The following is a 7,545-nucleotide window of genomic DNA, read 5'->3' as shown; positions in this document are numbered from 1 at the left end:
ATTAACCATCTCCAGGCCCCTTGACCAACATAAATTCAGAGAAATTAAATCTCATGTGCAGTTATAACAGGAACCAGTATTAAATAACCGGTGCCCATAGATATCTGGTTTACACAACACTGTCCCTTCATGCATTTCATACAGAGCAACTAAAGTCCTTGTAACTATGTATCGCATGGATGGACGTACAAAGATTTTTTAACTGTTCTAAGCTGTGAATAATCTGACTTCTCCTACATTTCTATTGGATAACAAATTTTTATTATTATACTCTTGGCCTTTTCTAAGTTTATGGCCAGTGCTGTAATCACACATTCTGGTACTGATCAGGCAGTTTGAACAATGTCTGTGTATGAATTTCAGGCTTGAAAATCAAGAAAAATTTACTTTGTTTCCAATTTGACATGTTGTTGGAACAACAGTGTCTTGCTTTGTTTCCAATTTGACATGTATATTGGAACAACAACATCTCTTATATCCATAAACATAGTGCGAGTCGTGTCCCTGCTTAGTATCACTTGGCTTTATATATTATTCTTTATGTGACTGCAGAGTTCAAAAATTCTACCTTCATGGTTTTTTATGAAAGGTATTAAGAGATTGTAAGAACAATTTTAGGATATTCTCTAAGAATACATTAAATATTGACACTAACTTTTACAAAGCAACTGCTGCTTTCCTCGTATTCTCCTATATACTGGTGTTAAGATATACTGTGGCCTTCTGTTCTAATGTTAACAAGTGGCTCAGAGAAAGCCTCAACTGTTGGCGACAAATTTTAAAAATGGCATTTAACATATTAGCTTTTTTGCTAATTACTGTCTGCTCCCCAATAATTTTGGAGACCTGCATGTTTTTATGCTTGTTGTGAATAGAGTGCTGAACAGATTGTTGTAAGTAGTTTTTGAAGGCTGTGTATGGAATGATTTCACTAAAAATTTTAAATATTACATGTTCCAGGAATGCATCTGTAGGGAAACAAAAGATGTAGAAATGAAAATTGTTGTTATTTTCATTAAGGAACCAGAGCATGAGTGATGAATGTATTTAGGTTGTCCGTTTATGCTTGGAGAGCGTCATAAAACACAGATACTCTGGAATACATGATTGACTATGATGAATGAGATGTCAATAAAATTATTTATTTGACTACAAAAGCTAAAGTATCAAGAGTTTAGTATTTTGGATTTAGGGCTTCATCTGACTGTGAAGTCTTTCTCTTTTTCATCCTTAGACATTATTAGAATCTGTTATTTGTATAGAATTCAGCTGATGCATATGGGGAAAAGACATTAAATTTCCTAACATGTAAATAAAGGATTTTCTTTAATAAAGACTCGTACAGCAAAAAAAGTGTATATAATAATTGTTTAAAGTATTATTACAGTATGTGCATAATAAATATTATTTGGCCAGTAGATCTCATGAATGGTATGTCAGTGTTCATTCTTTTCAATTTTTAGAGTGTGCCTAACGCCTCTCCTTCCTCTTGCACCCCCTTGTCCCCCTCTTTTTTTCTTTCTTTTCCCTTTTTTTCCATGTCTTCTGGCTATAAATCTGTTTGTATGTATATTACCTGTTTGAATACCAATAATATTATGCTACTTCATTTGGCAGTGCTATGGATTTTGGATTATCCTAGAAGCACATCTGATATTTGACAGTATTTTAACATTTTTCTTTTTCCATTGTGTACTTGGAACTACAAATCTTTGTAGAAAAAATTTCATGCTGTTCCATATATTTAAATTTGTAGGAATTGTATAACATGTAAAAACAAAAAGATAAGTGGTATTGAGTGTTGGACACCTACCTGAAATTTCGGAAAATGTTTACCCACAATTCCACACAATTTAATGTGTGTGACGAAGAAATATTGCCTTATCCACATTCATGGCAGTTCAAATTTCACAGGAAACCATGCATGGAGTGGTAGGTGCCATACAGCATTTCAAACACAAACTTTGCCACTGGAGCAGTGTGTGGTACCAAGGATTCACTAATCTGCAAAATAACCTTGTAGTTTTGTGATACTGTTTGGTGGTATCACTTTCCCAGGTAGTGGTACAGTATACAGTTCTTTGCCAAGGGTAGCAGTTTGTACTGCCAGCTTCCCAGAAAGACTCTCTTCAGTCTTTGATTGTCTCTAAAATAAAAATGTAAAATTAGTTTCTGATGAATTTTAACTATGAACGTGCTGTCATGTTTCCACTTAACCTTGGCATCAAGAACAAGTATTGCTGTATTCAGGAGGGTTATAATCTTCCACATTAATTTTTACATGTGATACTGAATCATCTCACCATATTTGAACCATGTGAGATCTCCAAAGCCAGTAATATATTACATAAATCATTTGCACAATTTTTATCAGAATGATGTGGAGTTAGTTAGTTTACAGGCCATGTATGAATGAATGTTGGCATATAAGGTTGCATGCTGGCCATTTTCGAGGTACAAAATGGCACGGTGATGTGAAGTTTAATATTATTACTGCAGTGTATTAGTATTTGTCACTACTCAAGTTAGAAGTGAAACATACATTTAAGAACAAAATAAATATGTTTTTCAACTGTACCAGTGTTTAATTAAATATATGTTTATGGAATAGGAGGAGTGGTTCAGAAGAAATGATTCTAGATCAACTTTAAAATTTGCTTTGCCCTTATGATGATTTCATCTTTCACAAGTGTGTATGGCTCTGTAGAACTTGATGTTCATTTCATGCTATTGAACACACCATAATGGCACATGGTAAGGTGTCAGCAAAATAGTAATTATTGCTCTCATGTTTAATCAACATAGCACAAATAAAGCCACAAAAACATGTGTATCCACTATGTTGAAACACCAGCATTTGGTACGCAATAAGAGAAATACAATTATGGACTTCTCCAGCCAAAGTACAGAACAGAAGTGGCACCTGCTACATGATTAGTGTGATGAACTGCAATGAGACAGCATTAGTGAGCAGAGAACACCACTCTATGGACAAGTAAAACAATTAAAATATGTTGTAGAAGGAAAAAGGAAAGGTACATAATTTTCAGAACATTGTATAAAAATTACTGCAGTATATTAAGAAAAGTTATTAAAAATCAGTAAGTATTCACATTGTGATAGAAATTGACAATGCTGCAAGCTGTGGTGCACACAGTGTGGTGTAGTTGTTAGCATAGGTGACTGGCATGCTGCAGGTTGCCTAATCAACAGCAGTTACTTAGTATTTGTTATTTAGTATTTATCAGTTCTGGATGATCCTTGAAATATCTTGTGCTTTTAATGTTTGTATGGTCTGGAATATTCGATCTATGTATAAATACCACCATTCTGAAAATCTGTATAAACATACTTTCAGTAATAATTGTATTTTATTGACAATCCTGCTTTCGGATTTGGACTTGATTCTGATTGCTATGTGATATTATCTGGAGGGTTTGCCGGGTACTTAAAACATCTATATAACTGTGGCAGCACTTAGGCAACATAAAAGCTATTGCCTACATGGACAGGAACTGAAACAGCAACAGTATGTCATTTCAAAGGTCCATATATTAAGGAGACCAATGGTTCCAAGCCACCAGTAAGTCAGCTACACATGAGGCAAAAGGGCAATCAGGACATGATGCAATGGTTGAAAGGATTATACAGAGTCGCCAAATACACCAGATGGGATGACATGATGTGCTTGGCGGACATACACTTTTACTTGTACAGCACAGCCCAGTGATGGTTCGAGAACAACATAGAGAATCTCAGTAGCTGGAATAAACTTCAGGCTGAACTGAAGAGAACATTTTGTGTCAATCAACAGCAAGTACGCTTAGCACAAGAAGAATTGAATAACAGAGCCCAGTATTATGGTGAAGATCACCATTACATTGTCTGTCTTGTATGCTAGATTGTAAGCAAAGAGAGAGACCATTTTATGGCAGCCTGGAATGTTGGACCTAGTACACAAGAAAGAGCAGCTATGAACATGGACCTCATATGCCAAGAGGTAATAGAGAATATTGAAGAAATGATGTATCTATCTTTGCCACTAATCTCCAACATCAATCGAACACAACATGAAGAACATACCCGGCCAACGTAGACCTATGCCATCAATATCAAACAACCCAGCAGCTGACCTACACAGATACAATCAATTCCTACACCAAGTAGAAGAGACATTTGGAGGACGGACACGTTTGTCTGTTTCCACTGCAGACGTCCTGGACACATTGTCTGCCACTGCCAAGAAAGAAGACAAATGTCTGATGGCTACTCTGCCTGAAGACATCAACCGTCACAATTGTTATATTCACAACATTCAACTGCAGATCCAGCATGCCTTAGACATCACCCATCACTGTATAGCGGTACCAGTCACTTGCCTAGCTGCCAAATACAGGAAAACGAAAGGCAGGCAATCATCTGTGGAGGTGAGGCCATCACAGATGGAAATCCTACACTTACAATGGCCACTAAGATGTCAGGGAATCTCACTTACATCATCAATGGCCAACTTGTCCGGGCACTATTCAACTTAGGGGCCTCCTTTTCTGTAAAGCTACATTCATATCACCATCAACTAAAGAAGACTGTGTTCTGTGATATGAAAGCAATTGTCGGAAACATGTTCAGATGACAGGAACTTGTATTGCAAGAATAACAATTGGTGACAGAACATAGCTTTTGAATTTGTCATTTTTACAGAATGTAATCATGATGTAATTATGAGATGGTACTTTGTGCAGACATCACAAGCAGACACAGACTTTGGAAAATCAGAGTGCCGGATTGATAAAGCTACTTCAACAAAAACATGTTGAAGATGAAGTTATCCCACTGTCATCAAAGGGTATTGTATTTCATTCATGACCCTGCTTTCTGCTTTGAAGTTGATTCTCATTATGTTGTTGTAATACTGTTGACCTATGTAATATACTGATTCAGTACTGATTATACAGGGTGATTCAAAAAGAATACCACAACTTTAGGAATTTAAAACTCTGCAACGACAAAAGGCAGAGCTAAGCACTATCTGTCGGCGAATTAAGGGAGCTATAAAGTTTCATTTAGTTGTACATTTGTTCACTTGAGGCGCTGTTGACTAGGCGTCAGCGTCAGTTGATGCTAAGATGGCGACCGCTCAACAGAAAGCTTTTTGTGTTATTGAGTACGGCAGAAGTGAATCGACGACAGTTGTTCAGCGTGCATTTCGAACGAAGTATGGTGTTAAACCTCCTGATAGGTGGTGTATTAAACGTTGGTATAAACAGTTTACAGAGAATGGGTGTTTGTGCAAAGGGAAAAGTTCTGGACGGCCGAGAACGAGTGATGAAAATGTAGCACGCATCCAGCAAGCATTTGTTCGCAGCCCAGGAAAATCGACTCGCAGAGCTAGCAGAGAGCTGCAAATTCCACAATCGACTGTATGGAGAGTCCTACGAAAAAGGTTAGTTATGAAACCTTATCGTCTGAAATTGGTTCAAGCACTGTCTGCAGCTGATAAGATTAAAAGAATCGATTTCTGTGATTTTATCGTTGCTCAAATGGAAACAGATGAATCTTTCGTTTCAAAGATTGTGTTTAGTGATGAAGCAACTTTCCACACTAACGGGAAAGTCAACCGTCACAATGTCTGTATATGGGGCACTGAGAATCCGCGGGAAACAACTCAGTATGAACGTGACTCGCCTAAGGTGAACGTTTTCTGTGCCATTTCAGCCAATAAAGTTTTTGGTCCCCTTTTCTTCGAAGGTGCTACTGTAACTGGACTACAGTATCTGGAGATGTTAGAGAATTGGCTGTTCCCTCAGCTCAAACAAGAAGCACAACAATTCATATTTCAGCAGGATGGAGCGCCACCACATTGGCACTTATCTGTCCGTAACTAGAACGTCAACTACCCGAGGCGATGGATCGGCCGCCAGGCAGCCCGTGACAGAGCACTTCATCACTGGCCTCCAAGAAGCCCTGATCTTACCCCCTGCGATTTTTTCTTATGGGGGTATGTTAAGGATATGGTGTTTCGGCCACCTCTCCCAGCCACCATTGATGATTTGAAACGAGAAATAACAGCAGCTATCAAAACTGTTACGCCTGATATGCTACAGAGAGTGTGGGTATCGGGTTGATATTGCTCGAGTGTCTGGAGGGGGCCATATTGAACATCTCTGAACTTGTTTTTGAGTGAAAAAAAAAACCTTTTTAAATACTCTTTGTAATGATGTATGACAGAAGGTTATATTATGTTTCTTTCATTAAATACACATTTTTAAAGTTGTGGTATTCTTTTTGAATCACCCTGTACAGTGACTTATCCATAGAAAGCATGTTTGTCATCATTCTGAATAGAATTCCATTGAAGTGTATATTCACTTTACTAAAATATAGTTTTACTTGCTGATTGTCTTGAAGCTGACTTTGTTGTTTCTTATAGAGGTTTGAGAATGTTGCAGGTCTGTTTTGTATGAAGAACAACCACTGATGCTGGGATTCTGAAAGTCTGGTGAATCTCTAGCTATGAACTGAAATGAATATCTGAACTTTGAATTTTGTATTTTAACTCTTCAAACATCGGGATAACAGAATGTAACATTCATTTCCATTCATGAGCTATCAATTCCAGATACAATGTCTACTTTCAATTGCATCACAAATACAACATGTCTCCTTAACTCCTCAACTTGCCCCCAGGTTTTCACAAAAAGGAAGTACAAAGACAATGTATGGAGCGAAGAGTTTCACATTGTCATAGTTCATAGACGGTAGCTGATAACTACTTAGCAAAACTTGGTAGATTGAAGTTGATAGATTTGTATGTTAAACCTTCAAAATTTATTCTAAAGATACAAGATATAAATAGTTATATAGAAAATGAATTTTAGTGGGTGTAGTTTTATATGAACACATAAAATCATAAAATAAAATTAGTTACTTGGCAGTACTGAAGAAGTCTGAATATGTCTCAGGCTCGACTGCATCACTCCATATAATTGGAACTACATGGAATGTTGTGACATGGCAGATGGGACAACCAATTAGTGCAAAATATCACAATTAAACTGAATGGCTGTACTGTGGCTGTATTTCTTTTATAATATATCCACAGCCTTGGAGCACAACAACAAATAAAATGGATAAGTAATTGTATAATGTGACTGATTTCAAATGAGTTTAATAATCACTTTCTAATTATAGCAGCAAAAGACATGCCAAATAGTTCAGCTGAGAAGCAAGGAATATATTGAAAATGTCATTACACAAGAAATTAATGAACTTGATGTAGCACCAGCATTCTGCACTGAAATGGATAGAATTATTCAAGGTCTTGGAAACAAAAACTAGAACAGAATTCTTATCACTCTTATTTAGATATGTCATGGATCACTAGACAGATGAAAATATACTGTTGTTAAACTTCTCTATAAAAAAAGGCAACAGGAAGTTTTTAACACTCGAGATCCATTTTCCTTAATAATACGGTATTCTAAAATGTTTGAGAAAGTAAATTGTGTGCTTAAGCAGAAACAGTTTACTTAGTAGGGCCTACTT

This window comes from Schistocerca americana, chromosome X (assembly GCF_021461395.2).
Source record: "Schistocerca americana isolate TAMUIC-IGC-003095 chromosome X, iqSchAmer2.1, whole genome shotgun sequence".
In the NCBI taxonomy this organism is placed as follows: Eukaryota; Metazoa; Arthropoda; class Insecta; order Orthoptera; family Acrididae; genus Schistocerca; species Schistocerca americana.
The sequence above is the reverse complement of the archived record's forward strand: the minus strand, read 5'-3'. Positions refer to the sequence as shown.